The 13768-nt window shown below is 66.0% G+C and overlaps 1 long non-coding RNA gene across 1 annotated transcript; it reads left to right on the forward strand.

Moving 5' to 3' along the window:
• Positions 1-2418: 2418 nt before the first annotated feature.
• Positions 2419-4126, forward strand: LOC140000374 (uncharacterized). Its single transcript, XR_011805518.1, has 3 exons — positions 2419-2927; positions 3006-3328; positions 4061-4126. It is a non-coding gene; the product is annotated as an uncharacterized lncRNA (long non-coding RNA).
• The last annotated feature ends 9642 nt before the right edge of the window (positions 4127-13768 follow it).

Consider the following 13768-nt stretch of genomic DNA (forward strand, 5'->3'; position numbering starts at 1 on the left):
CACCCCACCCCTCCACCGCCCACCCACGCATCCGGGTACCACGGGGTGCCACCAGCCCCTTGTGTCCCCCTCTTTCCCCGTATCCCCCCTGCCCCCGTGTCCCCCCCCTGTACCCACGTCCACCCCGTGCCCATGTCCCCCCCGTCCTCACCCCGTGTCCCCCCCCAGACGTGGACGAGTGCCAGCGCGGGGACGTGTGCCGGGGCGGCCGCTGCGCCAACACCGACGGCGCCTTCGAGTGCCACTGCCCCGCCGGCTTCCGCACCGACGCCGAGCGGGCCCAGTGCCACGGTGAGGGGCTGGGGGGTTGGGGGGGGGGGATTTTGGGTGCCCCCCACCCTGGGGCTGGCGGCGAGGGTGGCCCTGTCCCCGCAGATGTGGACGAGTGCCAGGAGCACGGGGCCGAGTTGTGTGGGGCTGAGCGCTGCGAGAACTTGCCCGGATCCTACCGCTGCGTGCCCGCCTGCCAGCACGGCTACCGGCCCCGGGACGGCGGGGGGTGTGAGGGTGAGCGGGGATTGGGATTGGGATTGGGATTGGGATTGGGGTTGGGGTTGGGGTTGGGGTTGGGGTTGGGATTGGGATTGGGATTGGGATTGGGATTGGGGTTGGGGTTGGGGTTGGGGTTGGGATTGGGATTGGGATTGGGATTGGGATTGGGATTGGGGTTGGGGTTGGGGTTGGGGTTGGGGTTGGGGTTGGGGATGGAGATAGAGACCAATAGTGGATGGGTTTAGGGACTGGGACTAGGATGGGGATGGGAGGGGATGGGATTGGGGTGGGATTGGGAGGGGGATGGGAGGGGATTGGGGTGGGGATGGGAGGGGATTGGGATGGGATTGGGATGGGATTGGGATGGGATGGGGATGGGGATGGGAGGAGATTGGGGTGGGGATGGGATGGGGATGGGGATTGGGATTGGGGTTGGGGTTGGGATTGGGGTGGGGATGGAGATAGAGACCGATAGTGGATGGGTTTAGGGACTGGGACTAGGATGGGGATGGGAGGGGGTGGGATTGGGGTGGGATTGGGGTGGGGATGGGATGGGGATGGGATGGGGATGGGAGGGGATGGGATTGGGGTGGGATTGGGATGGGGATGGGATGGGGATGGGATGGGGATGGGATTGGGATTGGGGTGGGGATGGAAATGGAGACTAATAATGGATGAAAATAGGGACTGGGACTGGGACTGGGACTGGGACTGGGACTGGGACTGGGACTGGGACTGGGATGGGGATGGGGATGGGAGGGGATGGGAGGGGATTGGGGTGGGGATGGGAGGGGATGGGATTGGGGTGAGATTGGGATGGGGATGGGAGGGGGATGGGAGGGGATTGGGGTGGGGATGGGATGGGTTGGGATGGGATGGGATGGGATGGGGATGGGATTGGGGTGGGGATGGAAATGGAGACTAATAATGGATGAAAATAGGGACTGGGACTGGGACTGGGACTGGGACTGGGACTGAGACTGGGACTGGGACTGGGACTGGGACTGCGACTGCGACTGGGACTGAGACTGGGACTGAGACTGGGACTGGGACTGGGACTGGGACTGGGACTGGGATGGGGATGGAATGGGTTTGGAATGGGGATGGGGGTGGGATTGGAACAGGATTGGGATGGGGATGGAGATGGAGACCAATAATGGATGAAAATAGGGGGTGGGATTGGGATGGGATTAGGGTGAGATTGGGATGGGGTTGGGGATGGGATGGGAATGGAGACAGGTCCAGGGACCAGAACGGGACGAGGATGGGGACTGGGACAGGGATGGGAACCCGCACACAGGGCTGTGATGCGCACGGGGCTCATCCTGCCCGGGGCCGTGGTCCCCATCATCCCCCACCCCACCTTGTCCCCCCCCCATGCTTGGGGTCCCCCCGGTGTCCCCGCAGATGTGGACGAGTGCCAGGAGCATGGGGCCGAGTTGTGTGGGGCCGAGCGCTGCGAGAACCTGCCCGGATCCTACCGCTGCGTGCCCCCCTGCCAGCCCGGCTACCGGCCCCGGGACGGCGGGGGGTGTGAGGGTACGGGGCCATAGGGACGGGGACAGGGCCATGGGGATGGGGATGGGGCCATGGGGACGGGGATGAAGCCATGGGGATGGGGACGGGGCCATGGGGATGGGGATGGGGCCATGGGGACGGGGATGAGGCCATGGGGATGGGGATGGGGCCATGGGGATGGGGATGGGGCCATGGGAACGGGGATGGGGCCATGGGGATGGGGATGGGGCCATGGGGATGGGGACAGGGCCATGGGGACGGGGATGGGGCCATGGGGACGGGGATGGGGCCATGGGGACAGGGACTGGGGCACGGGGATGGGGATGGGGGTACGGAGAGGCTGAGGGGACCCTGAGGGGCCATGGCATGGGGGACATCAGGGACAAGCCAATGGGGCACAATAGGGACAAAGCTATGGGGGACATGGAAAAAACAACGGGGATGCTGGGGACAAGCCAATGGGGTCGAGGTGCAGGGGGACTTCTCTATGGGGTCAGGATGGGGATGGGCAGCAGGGGACATCAGGGACAACACCACGGGAGATAATGGGGACAAAACGATGGGGGACATTGGGGACAAGCCAATGGGGCCACTGGGGACAAGCCAATGGGGTCGAGGTGCAGGGGGGCTTCTCCATGGGGTCAGGATGGAGACGGAGAGCAGGGACCATCGGGGGACAGTGGGGACCCCCCCATGGGGCTGAGCTTTTGGGGGACGGCTCCACGCTCCCCCCCCCAATGTCCCCACCGCCCCCTCCCCCCAAAAAAACGTCACCTCCCCGCTTGCAGACGAGGACGAGTGCGCCGAGGGGGGGTCCCGCTGCGGCCCCCACGCCGCCTGCCACAACCTCCCCGGCTCCTTCCAGTGCGCCTGCCACCAGGGCTACGAGGCCGCCCGGCACGGCCACCACTGCCAGGGTACGGGGACAGCGGGGACAGCAGGGGGGGGACACCCAGAGTGACACTGAGCCCCCCCCCTTCGTGTTTCCCCCCCAGACGTGGACGAGTGCGCGACGCTGCCGGGGGTGTGCGGGGCGGCGCGCTGCGAGAACGTGGACGGCTCCTTCCTCTGCCTCTGCCCCGACGGGGGGCACGAGTTCGATCCGGTGACGGGGACGTGCGGGGGACCCCCCCCAGCGACCCCACTCCTCCGGCCCCCCCCGGAGCCGTGGAAGCCCCCCCGGGCTTGGCGGCGTGCTTCAGCCCCGCCTGCGGGGTGCTGGCGCCCAACGTCAGCCGGCAGCAGTGCTGCTGCAGCGTGGGGGGCGCCTGGGGGGTCCGCTGCCCCCCCCCGAGGCCGTGCCCCACGCCTGGAACCGGTGGGGACATGGGGACGCTATGGGGGGGGGAGGGGATTGGGGATGGCGTGGGGTGGGAAGGGATTGGGGTGGGAGTGGGATTGGGGATGGGGATTGGGATTGGGGATGGGGACGGGGATAGGGATGGGGATGGGGATGGGGATGGGGATGGGGATGGGGATGGGGATGGGGATGGGGATGGGGATGGGGATGGGGATTGGGACTGGGATGGGAAGGGATGGGGATAGGACTGGGATGGGATGGGATGGGATTGGGATTGGAGTGGAGTGGGATGGGATGCGATTTGGGATGGGATGGGATGGCGATGGGATTGGAGTTGCAATTGGGACTGGGATGGGATGGGATTGGGATGGAGATAGGATTAGGATTGGGATGGGATTGGGATAGGATTGGGGGGGTGGAGATGGAATTGGGATGGGGTTGGTGATGGGATTGAGATAGATTGGGATTGGGACTGGGATGGAATGGGGATGGGATGGGGATGGGATGAGGATGGGACTGGGATTGGGGTGGGAAGGGATTGGGATGGGTTTGGGGTGGTGATGGGATTTGGGATGGGGATGGGGATGGGATTGTAAAGGGATTGGGATTGGGGTGGGTATTGCCAGGGATTAGGACTGGGATGGGATGGGATTGGGATCGGGGTGTGGATGGGGACAGGGATGGGCTGGGGATGGGGTCAGGATGGTGCCAAGGTGCAGGGGGGGTGACACCTCTGTCCCCCCCCCCAAGCCGAGCACCGAGCCCTCTGCCCCCACGGGACCGGCCAGACCACGGGGCCCCAGGGCTCAGCAGCAGGTCAGTGCGGCCGCGGGGGGGGCACAGCGATGGGGCCCCCCCCATTTGGGGGCTCCCTCCGTTTAGGGACTCCCCCCCCTACTCAGGGGCTCCCCCCTGTATTTAGCGGTTCCCCAATGTTGGGGATGCCCCCCCATTTTGGGGATGCCACCCCTGTTTTGGGGCTCCCCCATTTATGGGATGCCCCCCATTTTGGGGACTCACCCCCCCTAATTTGGGAATGGCCCCCATTTGGGGGACTCACCCCTCCCATTTTGGGGATGTCCCCATTTTTCAGGGTGCCCCCTCAATTTGGGGATGCCCCCCCTATTTTGTGGGGTTACGCCCCTCCCCTTTTGGGTGCATCCCGCCTATTTTGGGGCAATACCCCCCCTATTTTGGGGTTCCCCTCCTATATAGGGGCTCCCCCGTTTCGGGGGTGCCCCCCCCAATTCCGAGGACCCTCCCCCTGACGTCGCCCCCCCCCTTACCCCCTTACCCCCCAGATGTGGACGAGTGCCGGGTGTTCGCGCCGCAGCTGTGCCGGGGGGGGGTCTGCATCAACGCCGCCCCCGGCTTCAGCTGCTACTGCCCCAGCGGCTACTACTACGAGCAGGAGCACCTGCAGTGCGTGGGTGAGCACCCAGCACCCCCAGCACCCCCCCAGCACCCCCCCAGCACCCCCAGCACCCTGACCTCAGCACCCCCAGCACCCTACTTGTGCCCTGGGTGCACCCTGCCTGCACCCTGAGCACCCTACTTGCATCCTGAGCACCCTGAGCACCCTGCCTGCACCCTGAGAGCACCCTACTTGCACCCTGACTGCACCCTAAGAGCACCCTGTGCACCCCGAGCACCCTACTCGCACCTTGAGCACCCTGCCCTCAGCACCCTGAGCACCCTGCCAGCACCCCCAGCACCCCCAGCACCCCCAGCACCCTGACCTCAGCACCCTAATTGTGCCCTGGGTGCACCCTGCCTGCACCCTGAGCACCCTGAGCACCCGACTTGTGCCCTGACTGCACCCTGAGTGCGCCCTACCTGCACCCTGAGCACCCTAATTGTGCCCTGAGTGCGCCCTACTTGCACCCTGCCTGCACCCTACTTGCACCCTGAGAGCACCCTGAGCACCCAGCCAGCACGCTGAGCTCCCTACCTGCACCCTGAGCACACAACCTGTACCCAGAAAGCACCCTAAGAGCACCCTGGCTGCACCCTGAGCACCCTCTTTGCACCCTGAGCACCCAACTTGTGCCCTGCCAGCACCCTACCTGCACCCTGAGCACCCTGCCTGCACCCAGCCAGCACCCTGAGCACCCAACTTGCATCCTGAGCACCCTGAGCGTGCCCTGTCTGCACCCTGAGCACCCAACTTATGCCCTGAGTGCGCTCTACCTGCACCCTGAGCACCCTACTTGCACCCTGCCAGCACCCTGAGCACCCTGCCTGCACCCAGCTCACACCCTGAGAGCACCCTGCCCACACCCTTCCAGCACCCTGCCAGCACCCTGAGCACCCTACTTGCACCCTGCCTGCACCCTGAGCACCCTGCCAGCACCCAGCCAGCACCCTGAGCACCCAACTTATGCCCTGAGTGCACCCTACTTGCACCCTGAGCACCCAACTTGTGCCCTGCCAGCACCCTGCCTGCACCCTGAGCACCCTAATTGTGCTCTGAGTGCACCCTGGCTGCACCCTGAGCACCCTCTTTGCACCCTGAGCACCCAACTTGTGCCCTGAGTGCGCTCTACCTGCACCCTGAGCACCCTACTTGCACCCTGACTGCACCCTGAGCACCCTGCCTGCACCCAGCTCACACCCTGAGCACCCTGCCCACACCCTTCCAGCACCCAGCCAGCACCCTGAGCACCCTGAGCGTGCCCTACCTGCACCCTGAGCACCCTAATTGTGCTCTGAGTGCACCCTCCCTGCACAATACCTGCACCCTGAGCACCCAACTTGTGCCCTGAGTGCACCCTCCCTGCACCCTCAGCACCCTGCCTGCACCCTGTCTGCACCCCGAGCACCCTACTCGCACCCCAAGCACCCTGCCCTCAGCCCCCCGAGCACCCTTCCAGCCCCCCGAGCCCCCTTCCAGCCCCCCCCCCCGTGCCCCCCACCCCCTTGCCGACCACCACCGCCCCCCCCCCAGATAACGACGAGTGCCAGGACGAGGACGCGGAGCCGTGCATCGGGGGCCGCTGCGTCAACACGGTGGGCTCCTACTTCTGCTCCTGCGCCCCCCCCCTGGTGCTGGACGGCTCCCAGCGCCGCTGCGTCACCAACGACACCCGCGCCATGGGTGAGGCCACCCCCTGTCACCCCCCCCGTGTCACCGTCACCCCCCCCGTGTCGCCCTGTCCCCACGTGTCCCCATATCCCTGCCCTATGTCCCCGTGGCCCCCCATCCCCGTGTCCCGGCACTGTCCCCTGATGCCCCCCCCGTGTCCCCATGTCCCACATCCTGATGTCCCACGTCACCGTGTCCCCACGTCCTGTGTCCCCATACCCCCATGGCGCTGTATCCCCCATGTCCCCAAATCCCCGTGTCCCCGTGTCCCCATGTCCCACATCCTGATGTCCCACGTCACCGTGTCCCCACGTCCTGTGTCCCCATATCCCCATGGCGCTGTATCCCCCATGTCCCCAAATCCCCGTGTCCCTGTGTCCCCATGTCCCACGTCGCCTCCCCTTGTCCCACATCCCCCTGTCCCACGTCACCATATCCCCGTGTCCCCATGTCCCCATGTCCCACATCCCTTCATCCCAGTGTCCCCCATTGTCTCCCCACATCCCACATCACCTCCCCATGTCCCCACCTCACTGTGTCCCCATGTCCCCGTGTCCCCATGTCCCCACGTCCCTATGACCCCACAGCCACGTGGCCCCATAGCCTCATGTTGCCATGCACCCGTGTCCCCTACGGCCCCTTGTCCCCTCGTCCCCATGTCCCCATGTCCCTAAGGCCCTATAGCCTCACATCCCTGTGTCCCCATGTCCCCCCATGTCCCTGTCCCCCCCCCCATGCCCACGTCCCCATGCCCCCTCCCATGCCCACGACCCCCCCATCCCCTATACCCATGTCCCCATGTCCCCATGTCCCCAAGACCCCACACAGGGGGACCCCCACCCTGCCCCCCTCCTACCCCAGCAATAGGGACCCCCCCCAGACCCCCATAATGGGGACCCCATGGGCACCCCCCAGAGTGGGTCCCCCTTAGACACCCCCCCCATGATTGGGACCCCTTGGACCCCCCCCATAACAGGGACCCCTTTGCCCCCCCCAATAATGGGAACCCCTCCCACCACCCCACAACGCCCCCCCCCTAATGGAGACCCCTTGGGTACCCCCCATATAACAGTGCCCCCCCCACCTCTTTACACCCCCCCCCTTAGCATCCCCAATTTTTAGGACCCCACCCCACAACCTGCCCCCCCCCCCATTTTTTTTTCTCCCCCCCCCCCCCCCCCAGATGACTTCGAGTTCCTCTGCAACGTCCTGCGCCCCCCCGGCCCGGGGCTGGGCCCCCCCTACGAATACGGCCCCGAATACCCCCCCCACTACGGGCTGCCCTACGGCCCCCTCCCCTTTGGGGGTCCGGGCCCCCGCCTGCCCCCCCCGGGGCTGCGCGCCGACTACGACCCCTATGGGCTGGGGGGGGGCTACGACCCCCGCGGGGACGCCCTTTACGCCGCCCCCCCCCGCTACGAGGACTTGGAGGATTTCGAGGGGTCCCGCCGGGGCCCCCCCCGCTCCTCCCGGCCCCGCAGCCCCCCCAGCGCCCCCCAGGACCCCCCCCCGTGGCTCTTCCAGCCCCATGGTGTGGCCGAGCGGCCGGGGCGAGCCAGCGAGGATGGTGAGTTTGGGGGGGGGCGGGATTGAGGGGTTTTGGGGGGGGATTTTGTTTTTTTTATGGGGAGGGGGCTGACGGGGACCCCCCCCCGCAGACCCCCGGGACGAGGCGCTGCCGCCGGAGCTGTGCGGGGTGCTGAGCGGCTGCGAGCATGGGCACTGCGTGCGGGTGCCCCAGGGCTTCACCTGCGCCTGCGACCCCGGCTACCGGCTGGACGCGGCACGCGTGGCCTGCGTGGGTGAGACACGGCCTAATCCCGGCCTAATCCGGCCTAATCCGGCCTAATCCGGCCTAGTCCCGGCCTAGTCCCGGCATAATCCCGGCCTAATCCGGCCTAATCCGGCCTAATCCGGCCTAGTCCCGGCCTAGTCCCGGCATAATCCCGGCCTGATTCCGGCATAATCCCGGCCTAATCCGGCCTAATCCGGCCTAGTCCCGGCATAATCCCGGCATAATACGGCCTAATCCGGCCTAGTCCCGGCCTAATCCGGCCTAATCCGGCCTAGTCCCGGCATAATCCCGGCATAATACGGCCTAATCCGGCCTAATCCCAGCCTAATCCGGCCTAATCCGGCCTAATCCCGGCCTAATCCGGCCTAGTCCCGGCATAATCCCGGCCTAATCCGGCCTAATCCCGGCCTGATCCCGGAATAATCCCGGCCTGATCCCGTCCTAATTCCTTCATAATCCCGGCCTAGTCCCGGCCTAATCTGGCATAATCCAGGCCTAATCCCGGCCTGATCCCGGCCTGATCCCAGCCTAATCCTGGCCTAATCCCGGCCTGATTCCGGCCTGATTCCGGCCTGATCCCGGCATAATCCCAGCCTGTTCCCATCCCAATCCCATCCCATCCCAAACCCCAGTCCCAGACCAAATCCCACCCCATCCCATCCCCAATCCCACTTTAATCCAACCCCCAATCCCACCCTAATCCAACCCCAAATCCTACCCCAATCCTACCCCAATCCTACCCCAAATCCCGATCCCATGCCCATTCCATACCCCCAATCCCAATCCCACCCCAATCCCATCCCCACCCCCCCCAATCCCATCTGCAACCCCTTCCCACCCCAGTCCGACCCCAAATCCAATCCCAATCCCACCCCAAATCCCAACTAAATCCCAATCCCGCCCCAAATCCCAACCAATCTCAGTCCCACCCCAAATCCCTTCCCATCCCAACACAAACCCATCCTAATCCCACCCCAATCCCATCCCAAATCTCACCCCAATCCCATCCGCAACCCCTCCCCACCCCAGTCTAACCCCAAATCCAATCCCAACCCCAATCCCACCCCAAATCCTACCCAATCCCAATCAAACCCCAATCCCACCCCAATCCCCCCTCAAATCCCCCCCAAATCCTCCCCAATCCTACCCCAATCCCCCCCCAAATCCCCCCCAATCCCAATCCCACCCCAATCCCATCCCAATCCCCCACAATCCCAATCCCCACCAAAATCCCACCCCAATCCCATCCCCATCCCCCTCAATCCCACCCCAAAACCCACACAATCCCAATTCCACCCCACCCCAATCCCACCCCAATCCCATCCCAATCCCATCCCAATCCCCCTCAATCCCACCCCAATCCCCCCCAATCCCAATCCCACCCCAATCCCCCCCAACCCCCCCCCCAATCCCACCCCAAATCCCACCCCATTCCCCCCCCAATCTCCCCCAATCCCCCCAAAACCCCCCAATCCCACCCCAATCCCACCCCAAATCCCCCCCAACCCCCCTTAATCCCCCTCCCCGACCCCCCCTGACCCCCCCCCTTTTCCCCGCAGACCTCGACGAGTGCTCGGAGGCCGCCCTGTGCCGGGGGGGGCGCTGCCTCAACACCCCCGGCTCCTTCCGCTGCCTCTGCCCCCCCGGCTCTGTCCCGGCGCAGGGACCCCCCCGCTGCGTCCCCGCGCGCCCCCCGGCCTGAGCCCCCCCCTCCCCATCCCGGGGGGGGGGCCCTGTATTTATTGTCTGTATATATCGGAGCTGGGGGGGGGGGGGGATGGAGAGACACTGGGGGGCACCGTCCGGCATCCCCCCCCCGCCCGCTGTGGGGTGAGGTGGGGGGGTGCTCCTGGGGGTGCCCATGGGGGTGCCCGGCCCCCCGCTCCCTCCCCCCCCGTCCATGTGAGCCCCCCCTCACTTCCCCCCCAATTTTTACAGAATAAAGGTTTTCTATAAAATGAGCTGGGGGGGGGGGAGTTCTTTCATCCTAATAGGGTCGGGTGGGGGGGGGGCTGTGGTGTCACAGGGACTGGGACCCCAAATGGGACCCCCCCCTCATGAGTCTGGACCCCTCTACTTGGGACTGGGACCCCTCTATGGGTTTGGGACCCCCCCCAGTGGGACTGGGACCCCCCCCATGTATCTGCTCCCCCCCTCAATGTGTCTGCCCCCCCCAATGGGACTGGGAGCCCCCCATGTGTCTGGGACCCCTCCATGGGTTTCGGGACCCCCCCCAATGGGATCAGGATCCCCACCCCAATGGTGCTGTGACCCCCCCCCCCCATGGGTCTGTGACCCCCCAATGGGACCGGGAACCCCCCTATTGGACCTGGGACCCCCCCCATGTGTCTGGGACCCCCCCCATGTGTCTGGGACCCCCCCCCCATGCATCTGGGACCCCCAACCCCCCCCAGTGACCACAGCGAGCCCGTCGCGCTTCGAGCCCCCCGTTTATTGCCCCCCCTCGTCCAGCAGCCCCCCGTCCTCCTCGGGGGGGTCCGGGGGGGGGCGCAGCGCGGCGCTGACCCCGTGCAGCTCCAGCAGCTGCTGGAAGGCCGCCAGCAGCAGCAGCGCCGCCGTCACCCCCAGCAGCAGGTAGGCTGGGGGGGGGGGACACAGCGGTCAGAGACCCCCACCCCCCCGTGGAGACCCCCACCCCATGGAGAGATCCCCATGGAGACCCCCCCCCAATGAAGACCCAATCCGCCATGGTGACCCCATCCATGAAGACCCCGCCACCATGAAGACCCCACCCCAATGGAGACCCAACCACCATGGAGACCCCAACCATGAAGACCCCAACCACCATAAAGACACCACCAGAAAGACCCCACCCCAATGGAGACCCCAACCACGGAGACCCCAACCATGGAGAACCCAACCACCATAGAGACCCCAACCATGAAGTCCCCCAACCACGAAGACCCCAACCACGAAGACCCCAACCATGAAGACCCCACCCCAATGGAGACCGCGCCCCAGTGGAGACCCAACCACCATGGAGACCCCAACCATGGAGACCCAACCACCATAAAGACACCACCCCAATGGAGACCCCAACCACGAAGACCCCAACCACGAAGATCCCAACCATGAAGACCCCAACCATCTAAACCCCAACCATGGAGACCCCAACCATGAAGACCCCAACCATGAAGACCCCAACCATAAAGACCCCAACCATGAAGACCCCAACCATCTAAACCCCAACCACGGAGACCCCAACCATGGAGAACCCAACCACCATAGAGACCCCAACCATGAAGTCCCCCAACCACGAAGACCCCAACCACGAAGACCCCAACCATGAAGACCCCAACCATAAAGACCCCAACCATGAAGACCCCAACCATCTAAACCCCAACCATGGAGACCCCAACCATGAAGACCCCAACCATGAAGACCCCAACCATAAAGACCCCAACCATGAAGACCCCAACCACCATGGAGAACCCAACCATGAAGACCCCCAACCACGAAGATCCAACCACCATGAAGACCCCAACCATGAGGACCCCAACCACCTAAACCCCAACCATGGAGACACCAACCATGAAGACCCCAACCATGAAGACCCCACCACCATAAAGACCCCACCCCAATGAAGACCCCCCCCACCAAGAAGACCCCAACCACATAGCCCCAACCCCCACATAACCCCAACCCCAGATCCCCAAACCCCAACGCCCCCCACCCCAACGCCCCCCCCCAACCCCCCGCCCCCGCTCACCGGCCAAGGCCACCCGGTAGAGGTGGCGCGGGGGCTGCCCCTCCGGTGCCCCTCCGGTGCCGCCGCGTCCCCCAGCCCCACGGTGGTGACGGCCATGCCGCAGAAGAAGACGGCGTCCAAGAAGCTCCCGGAGCCCCCCAGGGCCCACAGGGCGGCGGCAGGCAGCAGCACGAAGCCCCCCGCCACCGCCCCCGCCAGCAGCCCCAAATGGAGCCCGGCGGCCCCCCGGGGGCTCCAACCCCACCGCGTCCTCAGGTAGCGCCGGGGCCACCGGGTGACCGGCACCGAAAGCCACCGGGCCACCACCGCCAACGTCAACACCGTGAAGGGGACGCCCAGCGCCGCGTAGGCCAAGCAGAAGGCTTTGCCCCCCGGGGACAGGGGGGCCACGGGGCCGTAGCCTGGGGGGGGGAGGGAAATTTAGGGGGGGGACCCCCCCCGGTAAGTGAAAGGGGAGGGGGGACCCCTGGGGGTGGTGGGGGGAGGTTGGGGGCTTGGTGGTGATGGGGGTCCTGGGCGAACTGGGGGGCTCTGTGGGCTGGGGGGGTCCTGGTGGGGCTGGGGGGGGGCCTGGGGGTCCCAGTGCTAAAGGGGGTCCCAAAACCCATGGGGGTCCTGAGGTTCTCAGGGGGCTCGGTGCCTATGGGGGGCCATGGAGGGTCCTGGTGCCCACGGGGGTCCTGGTGTTCATGGGGGTCCCGGTGTTCTTGGGGGGGTCCCGGGGGGGCCTGGTGCTCAGAGGCGTCCTGGGGGAATTGGTGCTCATGGGGGTCCTGGGGTTCATGGGGGTCCCGGGGGTCTCAATGCCCTTGGGGGGGTCCTGGTGCCCATGGGGTTCTTTAGGAGGGTCCCAATTCGGAGGGGGGGTCCCGATTTGGGGGCGGGGGGGCTCCTTACCCACAGTGGTGAGCAGGGTGGTGGAGAAGAAGAAGGCGGAGGCCAGGTCCCACCGCGGGGTCCCGGAGGCGTTGAGGGTCCCGGGGGGGGTCCCGAGGGTCCACGCCCCCCCCTCCAGCACCCAGAGCCCCAGGGTGCCCAGCAGCAGCAGCCCCCCCTGGGCCACCGTGTGGCCTTGGGGACGTGGTGGCCATGGGGACATGGTGGATATGGGGACATGGTCATCCTGGGGACATGGTGGCCACGGAGACATGGTGGCCATGGGGATGTGGTGGCCATGGGGACATGGTGGCCTTGGGGACAAGATGGCCGCCGTGGCCAGGAAATGGCCACGACACCTCAGGGACAGCCCTAGGGCCACCACGGCCACCGTGTGGCCTTGGGGATGTGGTGGCCACGGAGATGTGGTGGCAACAGGGATGTGGTGGATCTGGGGACATGGTGGTCTTGGGGAAGTGGTAGCCCTGGGGACGTGGTGGCCTTGGGGACAAGATGGCCGCCGTGGCCAGGAAATGGCCACGACACCTCAGGGACAGCCCTAGGGCCACCACGGCCACCGTGTGGCCTTGGGGACGTGGTGGCCTTGGGGATAAGATGGCGCTGGGGACATGGTGGATATGGGGCCGTGGGGGCTATGGGGCCATGGGGGCTATGGGGACGTGGTGGCCCTGGGGACATGGTGGCCTTGGTGACGTCATGGCTTTGGTTGCCATCATGGCTTTGGTGACGTGGTGGCCTTGGTGACGTCATCACCTTGGTGGCACGGTGGCCTTGCTGACATCACACCCTTGCTGACGTCACGGCCCCGCGCGCCCGTCCCCATGGCAACCGCCACTTCCGGCCCCGCCCCGCCGCTCCGCCAACAGCTTCCTCCCGCGCTCCTCACGTGACCGGAAGCGGAAGCGCCATGGAGCCCCCGGGAGCGGCGGCGGGGCTCGGTGCGGACTCCCC

Source organism: Anas platyrhynchos, chromosome 33 (genome assembly GCF_047663525.1).
Source record: "Anas platyrhynchos isolate ZD024472 breed Pekin duck chromosome 33, IASCAAS_PekinDuck_T2T, whole genome shotgun sequence".
NCBI classification, from domain to species: domain Eukaryota; kingdom Metazoa; phylum Chordata; class Aves; order Anseriformes; family Anatidae; genus Anas; species Anas platyrhynchos.